The sequence below is a fragment of the Lepus europaeus genome, chromosome 4 (genome assembly GCF_033115175.1).
Source record: "Lepus europaeus isolate LE1 chromosome 4, mLepTim1.pri, whole genome shotgun sequence".
Classification (NCBI taxonomy): Eukaryota; Metazoa; Chordata; class Mammalia; order Lagomorpha; family Leporidae; genus Lepus; species Lepus europaeus.
The window spans coordinates 115,505,591-115,531,123 of record NC_084830.1 but is presented as its reverse complement, the minus strand read 5'-3'; the positions used below and the strand labels follow the sequence as shown (position 1 = coordinate 115,531,123).

General features: G+C 37.4%; 1 pseudogene; it reads right to left on the bottom strand.

Annotated features, from left to right (window-relative positions):
• Window positions 1–564: 564 nt before the first annotated feature.
• The window catches only part of LOC133758758 (rRNA-processing protein FCF1 homolog), a 109,314-nt pseudogene continuing 84,345 nt past the window's right edge, over window positions 565–25,533 (bottom strand).

The window sequence follows — 25,533 nt, the reverse complement described above, 5'->3', positions numbered from 1 at the left end:
GAGAGGCATTGTTGGTTCATTTTTTGGAATGGAGTGGTTGCTTTAATCCCACTCAGCTTTGTAGACTGGATTCAGAGCCTTTGAAGACCGAGGTTATCTCCAGGAGTTAAAGCCCCCGGTTTACTGTGCTGTGGGGGTAGAGGGGTGGGAAGCTTTGCCAGGGACCTGGGGTAGGAGTTGTGAGCTTCATTCCTCTCTCTGTTGTGACTTTCAGGGTGTCTCTGGAACTTTGTATTCCTTTATTTCCTTGTAGAAGATTTCCTTTAGTCATCCTCCTGGAAATTTGGTCTACCCTGAGTTGCTGTGGTTCTTTTCTGTGGTAGACGCAAGCACAGAGCCTCTTTTTTTCAGCCATCTTACATCAGCCCTACCAATTGTTCTTTATCTATGTCCACTCCCTCTTTTTTTCCCAAAGCAACATAAAAAAATGAGCATATTTAACCAAACTTAGTTCTTAATACAGCAAAACGTGTGTAGAGAATAATTCCTGCTATGGCATGTTTAGTGAATTGGCAATAGATAAAGTTGGCTGAAGGAAGGCCAGGCAACTTTGTCTTGAAAGGATTAGAACCAAGGGGCTCCATAGTCATCTGGCATCCACTCAATGTTATATCTATGGAAATGTACATGATAGAAACTCCAGGGATCTTGTAGATTCTTCCTGTAAGGTCCAGGTCAGCTGTGGCTACGCTGGAACACTAGTGCTGAGTCATTCTCTGCATTAGACAGTCATCCACATAGATTCCTTTTTGTGCCCATAGATTCCTTTATAATCACTCAAATCTTGGATCCTGGGCAATCCTTAGCGACATGTGATGCTTCTGCTCCAATTTCTCAATCTCTCAGTATCTACTGTTACACAATCAGTTATATAAGGGATACACTTGGCATACAGACAATCCATCACTGATTGTATGAAGTCCAGTTGGGCTTTAATGGAAAAGTTGATGAAGTGGGTATCAACCAGGATGTGCTAAGCTGGGCCCAGTTGAGTTTATATTGAAAGAATAAGCAGGAAGGGTGCTGGGGGACTTCTCTTTCACTCAGTTCACTGGGATTTTTCTTTTCCTTCTTTTTAGGTTTTAAGCCCCTGACCCCTCAGATTAAGCTTTTGCTTCACAGTGGTCCCCATATTCTTGCCACATACTTGTTTCTTCTACTTCCTCTTTTTTTTTCTCTTATTTTAATGTGAATGGCAGAAAGCACATGATTTCATCTGCAAATAATGTTCATTTCTTTAAATTATTGATATTATTAAAAATCACCATAATACCATTTATATTACTCAAGAGATTATTCTTTAATATTAGTAAATGTTTATTCCATGTTCAGGTTTCTAGGTTTTTTTTTTTAATGTTTTTTTGTTTTAAACATTTTTTTGCTCAATTACTAAAACCAGTCCAGGTATTTTGCTCCATTGATATATCTTTTTTTTTTATATAAAATGTTTATTTTATTTATTTGAAAGACAGAGTTACAGAGAGAGGTAGAGCCAGAGAGAGAGAGGGGTCTTCCATCCACTGGTTCACTCCTCGAATGTCCGCAACAGCTAGAGCTGAGCTGATCTGAAGCCAGGAGCCAGGAGCTTCTTCTGGGTCTCCCATGTGGGCTCAGGGGCCCAAGGACTTGGGCCATCTTCTACTGCTTTCCCAGGCGATAACAGAGAGCTGGATCAGAAGGGGAGCAGTCAGGACTCGAACTGGTGCCCATATGGGATGCTGGCACTGCAGACTGGGGCTTTAACCCATTGAAAACCACTGCGCCGTCCCTGATATGTCTTTTATTTTACATTAGTATAGGTACCCCCATTCTGATTTTGTTGATTACATTTTCTCTGATAACTTTTCATACGCTTCTCTAACCTGTTTTCCTATGAACTACTTGTTAGATTAAATACATTCTCCAATATAGTAACTACCAGATATGTGACTACTTAAATTATAATTAACCAAAATATTTATATCACAGTAGAAAATGTACTTGCAGAGTGCTGATCCAGAGGATTTATTGGTAGATTTAATTTTTGACAATAGTTCTCTACAAGGAATGCTGTGTTCTTTCACCAGGAACACGGTAATATTTTGTATTCCATGATATTTTAGTCATTCACAATCCATGTCTAGTTCTCTCACTTATTATGAGCTGTAAAATGATTATATCCTACTTATATCATTTTTGAGCTAGAAATCTTGTATAAAAAGAAATTTCTATGTATTTATTTCACTGCCGCTGTTACAGTTTATATACAAAAGGCAGAATAATACTTCAAATTTTCACTTTGTTTACCCATTTCAAAATAATGGATTGGTCACTAGCACTCTCTAGCTATATTAGTTTTTCCTTATTACAATAGAATACCTGTTAAATTAACCTCATAATGATAAAAGATTTGCTTAACTTGTGGTTTTTGAGGTTCCAGTCCAAACCTGGCAAATCCCATTGGTTTGGCATCTGATGAAGGTAACTGTGGAGTGTGGCGCGTGGGCACATATTGAGTCAGGAAGCAGAAAGAGGGGCTGGAACTGTCATAAGCTTTTGTAACCAACCCCCTCTGGAGAACTACCTTCTGAAAACATGCCCTCAGTGATCTAAGGGTTTCGCAGTAGGCTTACCACCTAAACACCATAGTTAGATTAGGCTTCCCACTTACTTATGAATGTAGGATTTAAAATTCTACATGAGCTCAGGAGCCAAACCATTGAGCTGACTATAAATATTTGACATGATTCAGTCCACTGAGCATTTTTTATCCATACTGATGCTCTGAAATCTACTTGACAAGTGGAAGACTTTTTCATTTGGCTTCTTTCTCTCTCTTTGTATTTGTGTGTGTGTATGTGTGTGTGTTTAGGAGACAGAGAGAGAGAGAGAGTGGGGGGGGAGGGGGAGAGAGAGGGGGGGGAGGGCTGGGGAGAGAGAGAGAGAGAGAGAGAGAGAGAGAGAGAGAGAGAGAAAGTGTTGGCATGATCTTAGTTCCTTATAGCTTCTTTTTCCTGCTATGACAAAGTGTTTCAGCTCATAAAGTATATTTCTAGCCCTGGACATGAAACCAACTTCTTCTAAAGAGGACAGGTTATTTTTATTCAGAAAAAAATAGCATTTTAAGGCTATGGTGTCACTGTTGGGTGCCCCAGGATTTAACACTGTTTCTGGGTCTCTTCAGTGGACAGAGCAGGGTTTTGTTTTTCCCCATGATTAAAGTATCTCATGAATCATTTTCTTCTTAAAGCTATAATCTTAATGCCAATTGAATCCAGATCTATAAGAATTTTGTTTAACCTCTGCTACTTTATTGCTCTATTTCCATTTCTGATATAAGAAACTTGATTAATAAAAGAGATGTCAGTATAATTCCTCATTTGCTTTGGCCTATCATGCAACAACACAGCTTTAAGAATCCTTTACAAAAATTATGGTCAACAACAGCGTTATTAAAAATTTTTTTAATTTTTTTTTTTTTGCATTTCTCTTCATCCTCATCATTATATTCTTGGAACTGTATCAGTGAACTACATGAAATCTATTCTCTTTGTATCAATATCACACAACATGAGAACTGTATTGTAGTAATTACCATGCATTTGCTATGATCTTGAGAAACTAATGTATTAATTAATTCCATTTCAGAGGGCTATATATTGCAAAGGCTATGATAGTCAAATTACTGTGTTTTTAAGTCACTTGAAATAGTTTGTGTGATTGTTCCATCACAATATAAATATAGTTGACACACATGAATATTTATAAAACTTTAAGAAACTTCTCTAGGAAAAGGAGGAAGGTAGAACCAAGTTTTGAAGTATTTATATAGCATGCTCAGTCATTTCCTTCTATACTTGAAAGTAAAATAACACCAATGTAATTTCCTGAAATACAGAAGAAAGTATTTACTGTAGCTAAGAAGGTCTAGGGAAATCTCTCTCTTGGCTCTAGCTATACCTCATTTAGTGCCTTGTCACTGTTGCTCATTTGCCAAGGTTCACTATCAAATTTGCTTCCTATGGTGATCTCCAGAAGGTTCAGGCCTCAATCTTCAGCAATCTAAAATCAAAGGAAAATAAGCTTCTTTCTTACTAACAGTTTCACAGATGTCTGGATCCAGTATCTCATTGGATCAAAATGTATACTGTACCCTTTCCTAAATAAGTCACTTTTGACAGTGAGATAAAATGCACTGGTAGACTGTGGCCTGGACATGTACGCACATCAACAGAGAGGAAGAGGGAAATGGTACGGTTAGTGGGTAAATACAGTCAATGCCAGTGTCATTGTAAAAAGCTTATTTCATAATTAAAATAAAGTTATGATGTTAGGGATTTTATCATCAGATCACACACATACAGAACAACTACCAACACTGTGTAATTAGAATTCTGCAGAATTTTTTTTTTTATTTTTGACAGGCAGAGTGGAGAGTGAGAGAGAGAGAGACAGAGAGAAAGGTCTTCCTTTGTCGTTGGTTCACCCTCCAATGGCCGCCGCGGCCGGCGCGCTGTGGCCGGCGCACTGCACTGATCCGAAGGCAGGAGCCAGGTGATTCTCCTGGTCTCCCATGGGGTACAGGGCCCAAGCTCTTGGGCCATCCTCCACTGCCTTCCTGGGCCACAGCAGAGAGCTGGCCTGGAAAAGGGGCAACCAGGACAGAATCGGGACTAGAACCCGATGTGCCGGCGCCTCTAGGCGGAGGATTAGCCTGTTGAGCCACGGCGCCGGCCGAATTCTGCAGAATTTTATGTCTGGAAGAAATGATGTAAATTGCTTTGTCCATACTCTTAATTTGCAGAATATGGAACAAAATACCAGAAATTTGCTACTCAAAAGTCAGGAAGACTTCAGTGTATGGGAGTATGTAAAGAAGAAAATATATTATGGGAATGTGAGCACATTGGCTTGTCTTACGAATTCTCCCCAAATTACATTTTCACTTGGATTCCAGTTTGTTTTCTTCTTCTTTTTTTTTTTAATTTTTGACAGGCAGAGTGGACAGTGAGAGAGAGACAGAGAGAAAGGTCTTCCTTTTGCCGTTGGTTCACCCTCCAATGGCCGCCGCGGTAGACGCGCTGCGGCCGGCGCACCGCGCTGATCTGAAGGCAGGAGCCAGGTGCTTCTCCTGGTCTCCCATGGGGTGCAGGGCCCAAGCACTTGGGCCATCCTCCACTGCACTCCCTGGCCACAGCAGAGAGCTGGCCTGGAAGAGGGGCAACCGGGACAGGATCGGTGCCCCGACCGGGACTAGAACCCGGTGTGCCAGCGCCGCAAGGCGGAGGATTAGCCTAGTGAGCCGCGGCGCGGATTCCATTTTGTTTTTCCTTAAAACTTGTAACTGTGTTTGGATGTGGTTTAAAGTACCCTCCTTACTCACTACTTCCTTCTCTGTTATATGCACCCAACTCACTCATCGTGCTTATTGACATGCCTAAGACTGGATTGGCTTTCTCATCTTAGGTCCACACATAATGAAACTGAAGGTAATCATTCACCTGTTGGTCTGTTGACAGGCCAGGTGAAAAAAAAAATCACATCCTCAAATAGAGACTTTTAAACAAAGAGACACATACTTGGAGTCACCTAGGAATGGAGATTAGATTTGAATGTTCCTAGAGCCTTGAAACTAGAAGATACATTGAATTGTGGACAGAGAAAACTAGATGAAAATGAAAGGAACAAGGCAAAATGATGGAGACAGATCAGTGGTTGCCAGGAGTTTCAATGAGGGGTGAGTAGGTGGAGCGCAGAGAATTTTAAGACAATGAAACTATTCTCTAAACTATACTGTAATGATGGATACTTGTTGTTACTCATTTGTCAAAACCCATAACGTGTGCAATACCAAGAATGAACCTTGATGTAAACTGTAGACTTTGGTTAATAATGATGTGTCATTGTAGGTTCATCAGTCGTTACAAATGTTCTGCTTTGATGTGGAGCATTGATGCTACACGAGACTGTGTGCATGTGTGGTGGTAGTGGTTATAAGGGAATTTTTTTTATTTTCTTCACGCTTTTTCTGTGAATTTATATGTACACTATAAAAAGTATATTAAAAGAGGGAATGAGAAAGAATATGCAGATGAAAACAGAGGATAGTAGCTCTTGTTCATTGAGTACTTAGTGAGAGAGGATAGTTCTCCAAGTTCTTTGCAAGGAATAACACAAAATTGGGAAAATAAACCCATAAGGTGAATGTTCTTTTATAGATCATAGAACTGTGACAAAAATTGGTTGAATAAGTTATTGAAGATTGTATAAGCAGGAAGTGGTGAAACTGGAATTTAGCTTACAGCCATATAACTCAGGAGCTCATACTCCCAGCCATGTGATTGTGTGGAAGTTGTTAGAGAAGATGAACGTGTAACCCTTTAGAGAAAGAGAAGCTATTATGCTCTTAGCAGTTTTTGTTTCAGAACCCATAAAGTCTACCTCAATTTGGTTTCTGGGTTTCTGGAATTTATTTACATAAACTTGCTAACAAATGATCTTAGATTGAGATAATTTACTGGAATAAGTTTTATTGTTATTGAGTTATATGTAGTACCTTCCTCTCCATCTTGATACAGCTATGGCACAGCCAGTACATTTTTCCTCCAAAAGAATTATTGTTAAAAATGACTGTGATCCCTGTCTTGTTTGAAGGGATGATCACAACATGTATAACTGGTTTTGACTTAAAAAATGAATCATTAAGAAGCTTGCATAGATGATGAGATGATGTTGTCAGGGTTTATGTATAGAGCATAATGCACTCAGAACTGTGTAGTTGTAAATATAATTTTTGGATTGTATGAGAGTGCAAATCTCCTTTTCAAAAATCAAGAAAAGTTCTGCTCCGTAGATCTTTGGGATAAGTATCTACAATAGGATGAGTTAGCTAATATACTATAAAGCAGTGTATGTTAATTTGAAAATAGATAAAAATATTTACACTGTTAACTAAGATCAATTTACTGAATTATATTTTGTGCACTGATAATTTTAAAAGTAGTTTTTTTTAGTAAGTATTTAATTTCAAGGCAAGTGAAGATGATGAAAAATAATTGAGAAAAAACTTACAAACTTCATATTTAAAAAAGTAGTTTGCATGGCCGGGCATTGTCCCTAGTACTTGAGCTACCAAACAGGATGTCCACAACCTGTTTCAGAATGTTTGAGCCCTGACTCCCCTCCTCACTGCAGCTTCCTGTTCATGTGCACCCTGGGCAACAGCAGGTGATGGCTCGCCGCATTCGTGCCCCTCAAGTGAGAAGCCTCAGGTGCCAGTTTCATCCAGGAGTTATATGCTTTGGAAAGTGAACAAGCGAATGGCAGTCCTCTGTCTCTCTCTGCCTCTCAAATAACATTTTTTAGATTAAAAAAATTGTGCTCCAGGAAATTGACATTTGTTCTTACGGTTAAGATAGCTATTACTCTATTGAATAGTGTGTGGGTTTGTTTACCAGTTCTTGCTCCTAATTCCAGCTCCCTTCTAATGCATACTCTGGAAGACAGTGGTGATGGCTCAAGTAATTGAATTCCTGCCACCCACAGGTGGAACTGGAATGATTTCCCTCTGTTCTTGCCTTCCAGTTTTGGCCTAAGCTTACTCAAAAAAATTGAAACGTCTCTCTCCCTCTCCCCCTTCCTTTTCCTTTCCCTCTTCTTTGCTCCTCTCTTCCTCTTAAATAAATCAATTAACAAGTTAGTTACCTGATAAAATAAAATAAAATGGCTTATGAAAGCTGTGTTCACCTATCTTTTCCTTTATATTAAATTAGAGAGAACAGAAAATTTTGAAGAACTTTAATAGCAAAATGCACATATAAAAGAGCAATCTGACTCTAAAGAGGGTTTTTTTTTTTTTTTTTTACAGCTGTCATATATTTGCATTGGGAATGAAAGGCAGTGCTGTGTTGGGATTTTGTTATCCTCCAGCAGCATCTAAGAGTCAAGTTTTACTTGGCCACACTTCTGGGAAACTGGTGATTTCCAGTGAGTGGTAGATTCTTAAAGGGGACTTACTGATACTCATTCCAATATATTAATCAAAGCAGAATCTCTGGTTAGGTGAGAGTGGAGATTCTAAATTCAAAATTCTATGATTCAAAGCCTTGAAAAGAAAAATTTATTTACCTTTATTTCTCCCTATAGGAGGCTTTGGAAAGGAAATTTACTGTGTATTATCTTAACCCAAGGCCAGAAGATGTGTTTGCTGGTTCATATTTCTAATAAATTCTGTTTCTTTTGTGGGTGAATTGCAAAGGACAACTTTAAAACTGCGTGGCTCCAAGAAAGGATATCTCTTTTGCAAAAAGGGCAAATATTCCTTTAACTAAGACTTTTGTTGGCAAATGTTAATGGGGCTATCATGAAGGGCTTACATGATGATCTGAGAGATAATTGAGAAATTTGAGATGCTTGTTCTTCTCTACCAAATCTGGCTTATGTTATTTCTGAGCCAAGCTGTTGACCTTTTCTTACTTCTTTTGTTGAGCTGTGGTACCAAAAGGATTATGTATCCAAACAATTTTAGAGAACCTTTTCACCAAGAGAAAAGTAAGGGGCTTAAATATATTGAATACTGCTGCATTTAACCTATTTAATTGGAACACGTTAATTAGATCTAATTGCAAAGTTGTTTTAATTGGAAAAATCAAGCATTGCACTGATATTGGTGTGCATGATTAAACAAAGTAACTGAGGTCACCACTAGATTGTGTAAGATTCATGGCTGTGATTGATTAAGTATGAAAGTTAATCAATTTAATTTATATGATTGATGTAGATCCTTTCCTTTTGAAATTGCCCATTCCTATCTTATTTTTATCAAAATGTTGCATGTGGAGTATCAACTAAACTACAGTAGCATTTAAATTTGTTTATTTTGGTATAATGATGTATTTATTTCTGATCTAACTAATTTTAACATGGCTTTTGTGTCACTAATTAAGATTTTCAAGTTACTTGAGATAAAATTAGGTTTGCTACTGAGAAAATTTAATTTTCTGGGGGAAATAATTTAGGTGACATGGGAAACTTAACCTATTAGTTCCATTAGTGGAGTTGATGGTTTATTGCCTTAAAACATATGCCAAGCAGCTCAGGAACAAAGGTGTCCCTTTTTTAATCATCTCAGTGTCAATATACTTCATGCTTTCCAGTGACTCTGAAGATAATTGTAATAATAATGAGAAGATGAAGAACTTTTATATAGCACTTACTATGTGCCCACCGTTGTTCTAATTCCATTAAGTATAATAACTAATTTAGTAACTTATTATATAAATGCATTTGCTTCTGGGAACTTTCTTTTATTAAAGTAATAATAGTAATAGGTTCTTAAGTATTGGGTGCTGTCTGCAGCACTATTGCAGATGTAATGGTTAAGTCATTGCAAGGTAAAATTATTTACCTATGTCAGAGTTATTTGGCACCTGACAAATTTTTATATTTCACATAGAGGAACTTGACCTAATTCGTGTGACTGAATCTATGTCTTTTATCAATGAGGAATCTCCAGAGAAACAGAACTGATAAGATCTGTATGTATGCATTGCTGAGCTAGCTTGGTAGAGGATAATGCTGAGTTTTTGCTCTAGGCTAATATGTGTTGTCACTATACTTGTCAAAAGAGAAAGGTCTTTTAACCAATTTTGTTTAACAAATTGGCTCGTGTGATGGTAAGGGGCCTGACCAGTCTAACACTTATAGCATGAGATCGCAGGCAATATACACAATCAGAGACATTGGTGGAATTTTGAGTCTATAAAGCAACTTTACAGTAACAACTAGAAAAGTGATTACAAATAGATTCTGTAACCTAGCTAAGTTGGCACATAAAATTCACCATCACATGCCTTCAGTTATATGAATGGAATGCCAACTAACATATAATTAAATGCAGTCACATGTGACTGAACGATGACAATATGCTTTGAAAAATGTGCTATTAGGCGATTTAATTGCTGAAATTTCCTTGGCTGTGTATGCACACACTAGCATGGTGTTACCATCACTAGGCAATATAATCCTATGGCTCCACTTTAGAATATGTGCATTACAGTGAACCTAAATGTCATTATGTAGCACATAACTGTGTAATACAACTTACATATAGCATTGGTCTGCAACTAGAGATCAGTACTAATAACTTGGCAATAACTGCAATGTTAAAGTTGAGAAACATATGGAATTTTTGTTCACTGAACAAGTTTTCTCAACTCTCTGTTTCCTTTCTGTTTTCCACACTTCTTTACCCTTTGGGTATTATGGAATTTGGTAATGGACCAAAGGTTACAAGCAAAGGACTGTTGAACAAGGGGTGTTGCATTGGAGACAGATCATCATTCTTGCTTTAAATATAATAACTGCTGTTACAGATTTCCCCCTTTCCTTTCTTCTTGTTGGAGAAATAAAATCTAGCAGAGAAGCAAGTACTGTCAAATATGAAGAAAAACCTAACTGGCTAAATATGGTAGAGCTGTGAGATAGAGCTATCTTCAAGGTGGCTAATTCTGAGTTATTGCTTTAAATTAGTACTTCCTCTCACTCCACTTCTTGTTATATAGGGAAAAACCAAATCTGTGGTTAAAGATACTGCAAGATTTGTTTCTAGGGATTTTGGTTGTTGTTAATTTTGTTGTTTTTAATATTAGTATTGTTAGTATCTGGACCCATCCCAATTTAAAGGTTTTCTTGATTCACTAAAATAGGGAGAATGGGCTTATATCTATTATACCTAAGACAAAGCAAATGATGACAAATGATTGAATCATCATGTTTCACGATCAATGTCTTTTTATCAGAGGAGATAACTCTAGGAGCATGTTAAAACATTAAAAATTTTCCATGACAAAATCAAGAGATCTGACAAGGATAATGCATGTTGAGACTAAGGGACAATGAAATCATCTTTGTGTTGTTCTTTTCTGAACTGCATGCTGCCCTATTCCTTAGTCACACGTATCACTTAATGGCTAAATTAAAAGATAATATGAAATACTTTATGTGGATTTTGAGCAAAACGCTCTATGCTAGTTTAAGAAGAAATAGTAAGGGGAATTCAGGTGACAGTACTGTGAGTTAGTATAAGACTCTCTGGAATAAATGCTGTGGATTGTTATTCAGCTCTGTGCTTGCATAACTCCTGTTTTCCCCAGAGATAAGAAGGAATGATAGTGGTGTCAAAAATATAATCTCACCTTTGCCCTGCTTACATATAGTAATGTTTATTGCCTGGTACATATTCATGAAGAAATATGTGTCTATGCTGTTTCACTGAAAGATAGAATAGAAAGCCAGTTATACATCCAAGGTACTAGACATATTCAGGCTTCCTCTTTTTAGGACAACAGATAAAAATAAGAAGACTTAGCCTGAAAAGGAAGTTTTAGGAGAATATAAGTGAATGCTGTGATTTTAAAATGTTTAATTAAGAGGGATACCAATTTATGTAGCAAAATCCAGACTTTGAGAAAAAAAGATACTTTCTTGCAATTTTAAGCACAAGAAGTTATATATGGGTGTTCTCTTGCAGTTTTGAGATTTTAAGTTATTCACACACAGAAGGAAAGGCGATTTTATTCCAAGAGTGTTCGCAATCCTGAGATTTAAATATAGGCGGATCTTGGTATTTCTGTATGTTACCTTCTTTTTGTTTGCAGTAACTTCCTACATTATTCAAAAATCCATGACCTCAATGTCAGGCAAGTGACACATAGATAGTCACTGTTATGTGTAATGGAGATATTGCTTACAAACAAAAGTCAGTGTTTATAAATCTGGTGATTTCCAATTTCTCACTTTTCTTGAAAATAGAGAAAATGTGGCAGAACTGGATGTGCTTTTTAACATGGAATTGATAGACAAGAGTCTACAAGTAGGTAGCCTAATAGATTGAGAGTGGAAAACAAAATTCCCTGCAGGTCCTGCTGTTTCCTAGTCTTTCCCCAATAATGAGATATTTGGCCAGGCATACCTAATCAAAGAATTTCAGTTGTTCTTAAGGTATAGAGAAATATAGAAGTGGAAAATGTAAATGGAGTAAGGCATAATTTATTAGGAGAACAAAAGCCATTACAACATGTTTAATGGCACATTGGTAGTGTATCTAGAACTATGCCTCCCAATATGGTAACCACTAGCTCCGTGGAACACTTGAACATTTGAATTGTGGCTAATTAAATAATTTTAGTTGATTCTGGGCTGAAATCAAATATTTTGTACTATGAATTATATAAATGTTATTAAAATTAATTTCATTAGTTAATTATTTAATTTAAATTTTGTCATGGCGGTTGGCAAATGCCACTTGGTTTCAAACTATGATTTTTCTGTCTGACAGGAATAAAGAAGGGGAATACCTAGACTGATTATGTAACTTCACTGATTCTTGCTACCTATTCGGCACCTGTAGACATACACAATTTTAGTTCTTGTCATAGGAACAAATTTGGGTATACTTATGTATACCCATTTATTCACATGTACATAAATGAGAAATGGCTAAATATTTGAAAAACATTGTAGATTTGTTTGAAAAGTTGGGGGAAAGTCATAAATAAATCCCACAAACTGTTAGAACAGACTTATTATATGTTGCTGACTGGATTTAGAAGACATATTTTTCTGTAAAAATGTCTGTGATAATATTAAGCAGTTATATTTGATTTGTAACATAAAATAGATTTCAATTTATATCCAATTATTTTCAACACTGTAGATAGAACTTTACAATAATATACAATGAATTCACAGTTAGGTATACTAGATTTCAGATTTCATGGATTTTTAAAAGATATTTCATTTCTTTACATGACTGAATGTTACCTTATGTCTGCAGTGAAGTCTGGAGCAGGGCTCTATATTAAAATTACTATTTCTCCACTGAAATGGATGAACATTCACAATTAGTGAGCTAGAATTGATAAATTGTGTTACAACAATCCAAATACGGAAATTTTGCCAAATAAGTTACTGTCAGGACAAGTTTTACTTCCTAGTGAATTCTGGATAAAAACTTAGGTTTTCAGAAATTTTTAGATTTTGGAATTGTGAGTAAGGAGTTGTGAAGATGTATTGCATTAATAACAAGTTATGGCCATATATTTATCATTCGTTAATCATTTTTGCTCAAAAATGAACTGCAACAATGCATGTTTGGATTCATGTTCCTGTTCATTATATTTTTTTTAAAGATTTATTTATTTATTTATTTGAAAGTCAGAGTTACATAGAGAGAGAAGGAGTGGCAGAGAGAGAGAGAGGTCTTCTATCCGATGGTTCACTCCTTAATTGGCTGCAATTGGCCTGATCCAAACCAGGAGCCAGGAGCTTCTTCCAGGTCTCCCATGTGAGGGCAGGGTCCCAAGGACTTGGGCCATCTTCTCCTGCTTTCCCAGGCCATAGCAGAGAGCCAGATTAAAAGTGGAGCATCCGGGACTGGAACCAGCGCCCATATGGGATACCGCCACTGCAGGCGGTGGCTTTACCAGCTATGCCACAGCTCCGGCCTCTCATTTTTTTTTTTTTTTTTGAAAATTGCAGATGTACCTGTTAGAAAGGTCTTTTCCATATTCGTCCTATTTGTATCCAACACCATGACATATCACCACACTCCCCCAGGCTGGTAATTATGGCTTACTAAGCCCATTTTCTGTACCAGAGCCTTGCTTTGGCATGTTAAACCTGTTTTGATTAGAAAATGGTATTGAGTCGATCAGAATTAATGAAACTGCCCCAAAGTCAGAAATATTGCCTAAATTCTGATGCACTCAATGTCATTCTCTTTTAAGGGAATTACCATCAGTTAATTAAATCTTAAAATCATTTTCTGTGTGCTCTATGGGATACTCTAGGGAGTACATGGTGGTAAGTTCAAACATATTCAAGTATGTAATAATTTATATAATTGGGCTACAAAGTTATAAAAGGTTTACAAATTTCATTTCTTTTTATTATTAGCACTAATAAATTAACTTCTTGTTTGTTTGCCTTTTATGTCTTTGTACTAATTTATGGGGCTAGCATTTACAGCACATATTGAATATGGACTAGAGGGGGAAAGGTGGGTATTCTTCCATTGTTTTTCACATGACAGGAAAAGTGTTCAGTCTATCAGTTTTAAGTGTGATATCAGCTACAGGTTTTCCAGATTACCTTTACCAGGTTGGAAAGTGCCCCACTATTTCATGTGTGCTCAGAGTTTTTATTAGGAGTGGACAGTGGATTTTCTCAAAGGAATGCTCCATATTTGTTAAAAACAATTATAAATTTTTCTCAGTTTATTAACACAGTGAATGATGCTACTTTTGAATGCTAAACCAGTTTGTAGGATAATCTCCACTTGATATAATAAGTATTCTTGTTTATATATTATTAGATTTATTAAAATTATATAGAAATGTAAGCATCTACATTCATGAGGAATAATGGTCTACCATTTTCTTTACTTGTCTACTGCCTATCAGATTTTTATCATGGTGAGGCTAGCCTCATAGGATGAGTTGCAAATACTCCTTTTCATAAAATATTCTGAAAGAGTTGTTATTTTTGTTTTTATTTTGTAGACGTGGTGTTATTCTCCCTTACATATTCTATATATATAACCTGTGAAGACCTAGCATTGTCTTTGTGGGAAGATTATTAATCACCACTTGAATTTGTTTAGTAGATATATTCATTCAGCTTCTTTATTACTTCTTGATTAAGTTTATTTATTTGTTTTTGTTTATTTAAAAAGCAGAGTGACAGAGAGAGCTAGAAATCTTCCCTTGGCTGGTTCACTCCTCCAATACCTGCTTATCTAGGGCTTGGTCATGTGGATCCCCAGAACCAGGAAAGGCACCTGCGTGTCCCATATGGGTGGTAGGAATTTGAGTACTCGAATTATCATCCGCTGCCTCCCAGGGGCATGAACAGGAAACTGAATCACTCCAGTGTGGGATGCCAGCATCCCAAGTGGCAGCTTAACTCTCTGTGCCACAACACATGTGCCAAGCTTAGCATTTTTATCTCAGTTTCTACTCCTTATATTTTGAAGCTTCATTGTTAAATGCATAAGCAGTTGGGATTGTTGTCTCTTCCTGATGAATCAGGCCCTTTATCACTTTTTTTAGTATTTTATTTATTTATTTACTTATTTATTTTTAACTTTTATTTAATAAATATAAATTTCCAAAGTACAACTTTTGGATTATAGTGGCTTTTTTCCCCCATAACCTCCCTCCCACCCGCAACCATCCCATCTCCCACTCCCTCTCCCATCCCATTCTTCATCAAGATTCATTTTCAATTATCTTTATCACTTTTTTTAAACCAACTTATTATCTTTGGTAGTTAGTTGGTCTGAATCAATTTTCTCTGAGGTTCACACAGCTGTGTTTTTATGCTTAAGGTGTATTGCTGGTAGGCAGCCTCTTACTATTTTATCTAGTCTGATATTTTATCTAGTCTGATAATAATTTGCATTTTCATTGAGGACATATGTATTATTTATTCTCAATGTAATTATTAGTATATTTAGTATTTCTAATAGTCTCATCTGCTTTTCTCCTTTAGTCTTTCTGAATTGTTTTCAAATACGTATTTACTTATTTATTTGAAAGGCAGGGCATGACAGAGAGAGGGCATAGAGAAAAAGAGAGAAAGAAGCAGAAGCAGAGACAGAGACAGAGAAAGAGAGATAAATCTTCCCTTCACTTCACTGGTTCACTCCCCAAATGGCTGCAACATCCGTATTGGGGCCTAGCCAATGCCAGAGCTGGAAACTCTATTCAGGTCTCTCACATGGGTGACAAGGGCCCAAATACTTGGGCTGTTTTCAGCTGCCTTCCTAGGCACATGGAAGGAAGCTGGATTAGAAATAGAGCAGCCAGGGGCCAGTGTTGTGGTCTAGTGGGTTAAGCCACTGCCTGCCTCATCGTGGTGCCAGTTCAAGACCCAGGTGCTCCACTTCCAATCCAATCTGTTAATGTACCTGGGAAAGTGGTGGAAGATGACCCAAGTATTTGGGCCCCTGCATTCATGTGGGAGACTCAGAAGAAGCTCCTGGATCCTGGTTTAGCCTGGCTCAGCCCTAGCTGTTGAAACAATTTGGGGAGTAAACCAGGGGCTGGAAGAAATCTCTCTCTCTCTCTCTCTCTCACTTTCCCTCCTTCCCCCTTCCTCTCCTTCTGTAATTCGCCCTTTCAAATAAATAGATAAATATTTAAGGAAAAAAAATTTGAGATGGAGAAGCCAGAACTATTGCTCTAGTGTAGGATGCTAGCATCTCAGGCCACTAATGAACCTACTGTGCCACAATGCCAATCCCCGAAATTTTTTTTTATGATTCCATTTTACCCCTTTTAAATTTTCTTGTCTGTTTTTTCTTTGTTTGTGCAGAAAGACTCTCTAAACATTGGAACAAATCAAGAGTACTTTCGCTAGCATTCACTTGAGCAGTTTATTGGAAGGTCTAGCCTGACAGTAATAGATGAAATGAAATAAATTCTAAATGAACTGTAAAGCAAAAAACCAAATGGTAATTACCTTAAAATGACTATTTATCTAGAATATCCAAAAGAATCAATAAACTATTTGAATCAGGGTTGTCAGATTTACAATTATTATTAAACAGGTTTTTATTTGCTAACAATTGAATTGCAGAAAATTATTCTTTTACATTACATATTTGTGCTGTAGGTATAGGCATTTGTGGAGGAAATGCCCAACATTGATGTTTGGTCATTTGTAATTGGTTTTCCTGCCTTTTCAGCCCTGATTTTATCTAAAAATTTTATTTCCCCTAAATGACAATAGACTTTAAAAACTTTCTGTTTCATCTGTTTGATAAACACTTCAGAGAAAAATATTTGTTTACTTTTCATTCAATACCTTACATTTATATTTATTTAGATCAAGAAATCTTGTAATGTATTCATTTTAGCAGATTAAAAGTAATTTATCAGAGCCAGCACTGTGGCTTGGTGGATAAAGCGACCGCCTGTGGTGCTGGCATCTCATATGGGCACCAGTTTGATTCTTGGATGATCCACTTTTTTTTAAGATTTATTTTATTATTTATCTGAAAGAGTTACACAGAGAAGGAGAGGCAGAGAGAGAGAGTGAGAGAGAGAGAAAGAAAGAAAGAGAGAGAGAGAGGTATTCCATCCACTGGTTTACTCCCTAACTGGCCGCAATGGCCAGAGCTGCACTGATCTGAAGCCAGGAGCCAGAATTTTCTTCCAGGTCTCCCATGCGGGAGCAGGGACCCAAGCACTTGGGCCATCTGCTGCTGCTTTCCCAGGCCATAGCAGAGACCTGGAATGGAAGTGGAGCAGCCAGGACTCGAACTGGCTCCCATATGGGATGCCAGCACTGCAGGCGGCGGCTTTACCTGCTAAGCCGTAGCGCTGGCCCCATTCCACTTCTGATCCAGCTCCCTGCTGATGTGTCTGGGAGAGCAGTGAAGGATGGTCCCGGTATTTGGGTTCCTGTACCTGTATGGGAGACACAAAGAAGCTCCTGGCTCTTGGCTTTGGTTAGGTCGAGCTCCAGCCATTGCAGCCATTTGGGGATTGAGCCAGCAGAAGAAGGAACTCTCTCTCTCCGTTCTCTCTCTCTCTCTCTCTCTCTCTCTCTCTCTGTTTTCTCTTTCTCACTCAACTCTGTCTCTCTCTCAAGTCTCCCTTTCAAAGAAATAAACAAACCTTTTTTTTTTTAACAAAAGTAATTTATCCAGTAATTTTAGTGGTTTTCAATGGGAGAAGTTGTTCAATTTCTGTTTTATTTTCAGGAAAGTTTAACCTATACCCTTTTTACCACTGTATAATTCTCGTTGTATAGCCCATATATTGGTAAAATGAAGATGACAAAGTGATTTTAGAAACTCTTTCTGAAACATGGAGATTAAAATTAGTAATGTAGATAATAGACAACCGTCTTATAGCTCATAAAGGACAGAAGATAAATTCAAACATGTTTTTTCACTTTGTCTAGTGCTGTTGCATGTAATGCCCTGAATTAAACACAAAAATTGACAATAGTCTGAGTGTACAATACAGTGAGGGTGTTTCTTTACTGTATTTCTATATATTTATATACATTGAACTTGAACTTTCACTAGATTTTTTATTAAAAACTAGGTCTATTTTTTGATCTAATTATTTAATGAAAATTTATTGGTATCTACCATGTACTTGCAGATGTAAGTAAATAAATCATTAACACCTAGTCTCTGTCTCTGTAGGTTGTGACTCTTGGGTTGCCCATGATAGAAAACTTAGCTCTCTCTGGCTTAAAAACAAATATAATTAATTGGCTCACCTACTGAAAAGAATGAAAATAAGAAGGATTTCAGAAGAGCTAGATTCAGCAGCTCAAGTGAAGCAGAGTGTCCTTTCTCTGTTCTCACACTGGTGATGTTGGCTGGCTTCGCCACCAGACTGGAAATCCTGCACCATCAGCATTGCTGGATAAGCTTTCAGTCACATGGCAGAATCTAGTTTTTGTATTTTGACATGATATCTCCCACGAAGAAACAGCCTCATTTACTAATAGAAAGTTATGATGGAGAAAATGATGTTTTCCATCCTGCAAAACTTAACATATATGCATGTCACATCTGCCTATTTAAGATAATTGTCTGTGGCTGAACTAGTTACTTTAGAGCTAATGGGACATGCTGATTGACATGAACCTAGAATTGAAGATGGCTCCAATCTAAACCGTATGACTGATAATAGTCGTTTAGGGAGGAGGGGGTTTGCAAAACAGTAATTCTGGAAACTGTTAAGACTGGAGAGGCAGCAGTTTACTTACCAGCTAAGACACAGGCTGTGACGCCCACATCCAGTAATCAGAGTGCCTGGCTTTGAGTCTGAGCTCCACTCTAGATTCCAGCTTCTTGCTATTGCAGACCACATGACGCTGTTCCTTGTCACTCAGATGTGATGACTGGACTGAATTCTCAGTTCCCAGCTTCTGCTCTAGTCATTGTGGGCATTTGGGGAATAAATCAGTGGATGAGAGCTCCCTTTGAATGTCTGTGTGTCTTTCTGTCTCTGCCTCTCAAAGAAAGAAAGAAAGAAATTTGGGGAGTAAAAGAATAAGACAGGTGTATGGAACCTGGACTAGGAGCATGGAAACCATTCCATTCCATGCTATCTTCCAGTAATTTATAGGCCAGAAACTTTAAATCATCATTAAAATGTGTTGAATTATTGAACTTAAGTAAAATGACCAAATTTTAAACAATAAACTGATATTAGGCATAAGCTTCTCTGGCTGTTCTTTCCTGTGATAGATGCTTCAGTTTATTTAATATAATCATAGCATTTAAATCTATTCCTATAAATTTTTATAGTGGTGGTTTTTTACTGTCCTTCTTGCTTGTTGAGCCTTTTCAGAATCTTGATTCTGTCAGCTGTCATAACAACTTACCCTTCCTTTCTGAGGTCACCTGAGAATGTGATAAGCACACTTTCTTTATCTCTGTCCACCACGTAGATAAAAATGTTTCACAAGTAAGGCCAAATAGACTGGTTGCAGGTTTTTTTTTTTTTTTTTTTTTTTTGCATGGACAAAAACTTAAATAAGTAATCACTAGTACAGGATGATATTATGTATGTGGTATACATCTCTTATTTCTCTTATTATTTATTTATATTTATTTGAAGGGCAAACTGGAAAAGAGGGAGTGAAGGTGAGACAGAGAGATATCTTCCATTCTCTTGTTCACTCTTCTTAATGCCTGCAGCAGCTAGGGCTGGGCGTGACAAAACTGAGGAGCTGGGAGCTCATCAAATTCCTCAGAATAGATGGCTGGGACCCAATTACTTGAGCATTTGCCTGTTTCTTTCTAGGATATGCATTAATAGGAAGCTACATCATAACCAGAGCTGGCCCTAGAGCCAAGACATTCTGATATGGGATGTTGCAGCCACAAGTGGCATCTTTTCATGCTATAAGAGCACATACAATAAGAATTGTTGGCACCAACTATCAGCCCACTCTTCTTTCAGTTGGTCTGATGCTTTGATAAAGCACTTTTGAGTTCTAACTCAACCATTTGATCTTTTTCTTAAGGTCTTTGTTTAGACCTTAAACTGCTGTCATTTCTGCCTGGCTTATCTGTCAGTACACAATGTGACCATGAGTTTGTTGAGACACAATGTGTGAATTATGTAATTTGTTTGTTGATGGTTCATTTCTCTAAACATTTGTATTTGTCACTAATGAGAATGAGGGAAAGCTACCAATTCAGGGAAAAATGCAGGTAGAAAAATTAGGACAGCAAACATTGTGAATAAGTGCTTAAACACAGGTTTTTAAGGGGAACCCTCTTGTTCCTTTGGACAAAGAGCCACAGTCAAAGGAGTACATTTCCCTTGGAGTTTCCCTTCTCTACCAGCATCTTTGTCTTTTAGTTTGTGTGTGGGTGATTATTGGTGAAGACCACCCCACATCCCTACCTAGAAGGAAAACCCTGTCACGTACTCAGTTTACAATTAAAAGTAGTCTCCAGGTAAGATATTGCCAACACCTCAAGAAAGCTGTGACTGTAGCTCTCTACTTTGCTCTTCAGCTACCTTTTTTCGCTTTGACCTTTTTTGTAGATGTATTCCCAGTTCTTTTCATCATTTCTCACATCTTTTTCTTTACCACATTTAATATTCACAAGTGAGAGCATCTAATATGAAAGTATGGAACTATAACATGTAATACTACTCTAAGCCTGGGTTGACTATATTAAGATTAATATCCTTCTGATTATACTTTTCTGATTATACTTCTGAATATACTTTTCTCAGTGTTTCTGTGTACTACATCTATTTCATCATTCTATTTAACTCAACACAAGGCATTCCCCTTCTCAGGGTCACTTGAAATCAGTATTTCTAATTTTTCTATGGCATTCCAACCCACAGTTAATTTATTAGAAAAGAGAGGCTGCCTGAGTTAATTTTGAATTTTGTGTTATTCTTATATCATCATATAATATTAGTATAGTATGAAAGAATACACTTTATACACTAGATTGATTCATTATGCTTAGCATTTATTACTTAGCATTTTAAGTCTATGATAATATAATTAAGCTTCTTTATAGTTTGTACTACTGGAAACAGTTTCAATACATTTGTATTTATTGTTGTTTATTACTGGTTTTCCTTTCTAGATTATAGGAAGTGTATAGAGTGTGCAAATCCACATTCTTATACAAATATCAGAAACTGAGAAATAAAATGTTGATTAGTAGAAATCAAGTTTATAGCCCTTGGATTTTGAAAATTCTTTTCACTCTAAATTACTACCTTTTCTTGTTTGGGCTCTAAATATTCAGGCATGTACATATATTCAATATAACTATATAAATCCAAATATATCTATGTATGATATTCATATATCAGGACCTATATCAATATATGTATCCTTAAATATATATATGACAAACAGAGAGGATCTATAAAGGTGGGGGTCTCTTGCCACACTCATCAAGATGGAAATCTCTCATCAAAAGTAACCTTTTGATAATTTATGTCTTTTTACATTTTGAAAATTTGATCCTAAATTTATATCTTTATAACAATGAGGCCAATAATTCTGTCTGAAAACAGAAATCTTTTTTGGCAGGCATCAGGACAATATCACCTTAACTTCTTCACACAATAGTCTTTTCACAATTCAACTGACCTTGAATGTGATTGCTTTTTTAGCCTCAAGTGCTGTTCTTAAATATATGATGCCTACCGTGTTGTCAGGTGGGTGGCAGATCTGAAATGTGCAAAATTAGAATGAGATGTACAGCCAGGTGCATAGGGTTTGTGAAGGCCAGATACAGTCCTGTTGTGACGGAGTGTTTACTTGAAAGAATTGTTAGCTGAAAAAATAAAGTTCCTTACCTCTTCCTAAGCTCTACCTAAGTTCAGCTTGTAAATGCAGCCTCCTCTTCGATTGCTTGAGGTGAAATTTATATGAACTATAAATGCTTGATCAGGAATATTTTCCTGGCTTTTCCTAGCAAGAAAGACCCAGGGAGAGAAAAGCCCAAGGCTAGAAGCATCCTGCTGACCAATTGTTGATAGTCTTCAGCTCACAAATGAGGAAAGAAACAGGGCATCATTATGCTTCATGGAGAATTTAGGCTTTTTGGCATTTGTTTCTTTTTAAGACCTCTCAATAGTGTGGGTTTATTGTCCATTCATTTCCTCCCAAATGGAAAAAAAAAAAAGAATCTTCCAGCCTGAAGATAGTAATCTTTCTCTGTTTCCCATTTAGAAAGCACTGAATTTAAGTTCCCAGCAATGTTGAAATTGGTGTGATTATTTGCAGTGCCAGGACCACAGACATCAGCAGATTCTTATTAGTTGGGTTGTAACCTGGGTTACAAAGGGAATTACAGGAGAATAATACAGAGTAGACTTGGGGAGAAAGCTGGAGACCCAGATCCGGATAAGTGGGGCTTTTTTTTTTTTTTTTTTTGACAGGCAGAGTGGACAGTGAGAGAGAGAGAGACAGAGAGAAAGGACTTCCTGTACCGTTGGTTCACCCTCCAATGGCCCCTGCGGCCAGAGCACCGCGCTGATCCGAAGCCAGGAGCCAGGTGCTTCCCCCTGGTCTCCCATGCGGGTGCAGGGCCCAAGGACTTGGGCCATCCTCCACTGCCTTCCCGGGCCACAGCAGAGAGCTGGACTGGGAGAGGGGCAACTGGGACAGAATCTGGTGCCCCAACTGGGACTAGAATCCGGTGTGCCGGCACTGCAGACAGAGGATTAGTCTGTTGAGCCATGGCGCCGGCCAATAAGTGCGGCTTTAAGATGGTAAGTTTTCTCAAAGACAAAGCCAATCAGTGAAAGAATTTAAAATTAGACAGGTGGAAAATTTCCTCTAGTATCCCATTCTAAGCTATCACTAAACATCTGCCGCTCATTCACAGTAAAATGGGAAGACAATACCTAGAAGGCCAGAGAAGATAAAACAGAAGGATGGAGCAGGTGAAAGCAAATGTGGTGACCTCAGCACATTAGGGTGAATAACCTAGAATGTATTCATTCCATTCCTTCAACAAGCATATAGTGAAATATGTTTTTGATCTAGGCACCATGCTGTTGGGGAAACTACTATATATGAAAGCAAAGATAATCCCCTGGATGATCCACTCTAGTAGAAAAGAACTACTTTCATAAATAAAAAAATTTGAGCTATGCTGTCTTTAGAAAGAATGGAGTGCTAAGAGATTATAATGGAAAAACCACATTGTGTGTAGTGTATAGGGAAAGCTTCCTTGGCAAAGTGAGCTTTGAAGTGCAGAAAAAAATGGTTGAAGTTAGAGGAGGGTGGAAGGGAGGAATACAAATCTGAGCACAGAATACTACCTACCAAAGAGCCTTTGGCTGGAGAAACAACGTCTGTTACAAAGGGTTAAAAATACGCAGAGTAGCTGTAGCTAAAGAATGGAGGGGCAGTAGGAAGAAATGACGATCCGGAGCCTGATTACTCAGAGTCCTGAAAGCCACATATCCAGACCTTGCCTATATTTTAAGAGAATTGGAAGTGAACTAGAAAGACTGGACATCATTAAGAGCAGAGTTAGGTCTTCTGGTAAGGGGGGGCTGTCTTTTAGGCGTGTGACGATAGCTTGATCCAGATACTACTAGAAGAGATTGAGAGAATGAGAATAATTGATACAGATAGAGAGAAAACCTCATTTGTGAATAGAAGCACCCAAACCCAGGTAACCTAGTACCACAACATAGCATTTGTCAGATTTTCTTCACAATGGTACAGCCAGTACATCTTGAAAATAAATTTTTAAATGTCCCTGTCTAGTTCAAGTTCATAATAGGTGATTTTTATTGTGATGAGAGTAAATGTTAGAATGGAAACCATGGATGCAGGGAGATAGTAGAGGAGCCCTGGAAAAAGAGAGAATTCACTACAGCAGAGAGTGAGCCGCAGCTTTGGCATAAAGTATGTCTTTCCTCGATAGGTCTTTTTCTGGAGCGTTCACGAATAAGATTTCAGTCGCTGGGATCATGTGAATAGAGAGACAATGGAAGTGATAGAGAGTGGTGGCAAAAGAAAACTGAGAAGAAAATGGTATTAAGAGAAAACTGAAGCATTTTAGAGTCTTGCTCCTCACTTCGTTAGGCCACAACAGGAAACTTATAATAAATACAGAATCTTAGACCAGCACCAGAATCTGTATGCCACTAGATCTCCAGGTGATTAGGAGGCACACTCAAGTTTGAGAACCATAGTTTAATAACTGAACTCCAAGAAGCATCTGAGAGTCATGATAACAACAGACACAGCCATGATCTGGCAAAAGAGTAGCACTTCTTCTGCCCAGCTTTCTACTCTTGTCATGGTTCACCCTCACCCAGCAATGTCTAAAGTTTATTTCTAAAATTTGTATAAGCTCAACACTGCATTAATCTCAGGTATATTTAATGCTATTCTGAAAATACAAATAAAAACCAACTTGAAATAACAGTACAGCAAATCAACTTTTGAAAATGACAATAGATGAAAGTAAAATGGGTAGCAATGACAAATGAGGAAGAAAAACCTAATTCAGAGCTCCTGTTTAAGAAACAGAAAATTTCACCTGAAACACTAAGAAGCAATATGCTACTTATGACAAACATAAGGCAGAAGATCAAAGATGTTCTTTCAAGTTGTCTGTCTGTGGAGCTTCTTAGAATTTTGGCTTCAAAAATAAGTTGCTTACTGTTCTAGTTATCTTGCTATATACAAACCTCACCAAAATTTGCTGGCTTAAAATAACAATTTATTTTTGTTTCTCATGGGTCTATAACTTCAGTAGGTTTATTTGGGGTAGTTCTAGCTTGGGATCTTTTTAGTCAAATGGCATTTGGGTTGGGAACATTTGAAGCTTTGGGCCCTGTGTGTAAGGTGACCTCTCATGATTTGCAATAGGTGCAGTGGGTTGTCTACTGCGTTGACCGGAATGGCTTCACCTGGTTTTTCATTCTCCTTGGATCCTCATTACAAAGAGGTAGGAAAATAGAAAAGGAGGGGACAAGGAAGATGGAAGGAGGAAGCAGTGTAAGAGTCGGAGAGAAGGGAAGGCAGAGAAAGAGAAAGAGATATTTGTAAAATTACTAGACAAATTTAAGCAGAATTTCTCCAGGTAGAACAGAATATATAATCACTGCAAATTAGATGCTGTTTTTCACCCCTCCCTAAATATAGATTTCATTTGCATCATCATCTCGTCTGCTAAATGTCATTTTTAAAATGTGAATTCTTAAATGTCAGCTAACAAGGAAGTTTGACGATTCAGTCTCCTGTTATTCTGATTCCATCAGTCTATTATTAAGGACATTTTAGCTGTTGATTACTGAAATTCTTAATATTCCTAATTAAGCCTTGGTTTGTGTAAATTGATTTAAGGTGACATAATTAAAACACACACATACATACATAGTATAGCATCTGCTGGAAAGTTTGTGTATTCCTTTCTTGGCCAAGATGCATTCAACATATTTACACAAAAAGTATAATTGTGTTGTAATTATCAAAATTTCCAGTGAACCACAATTACATGCTCTT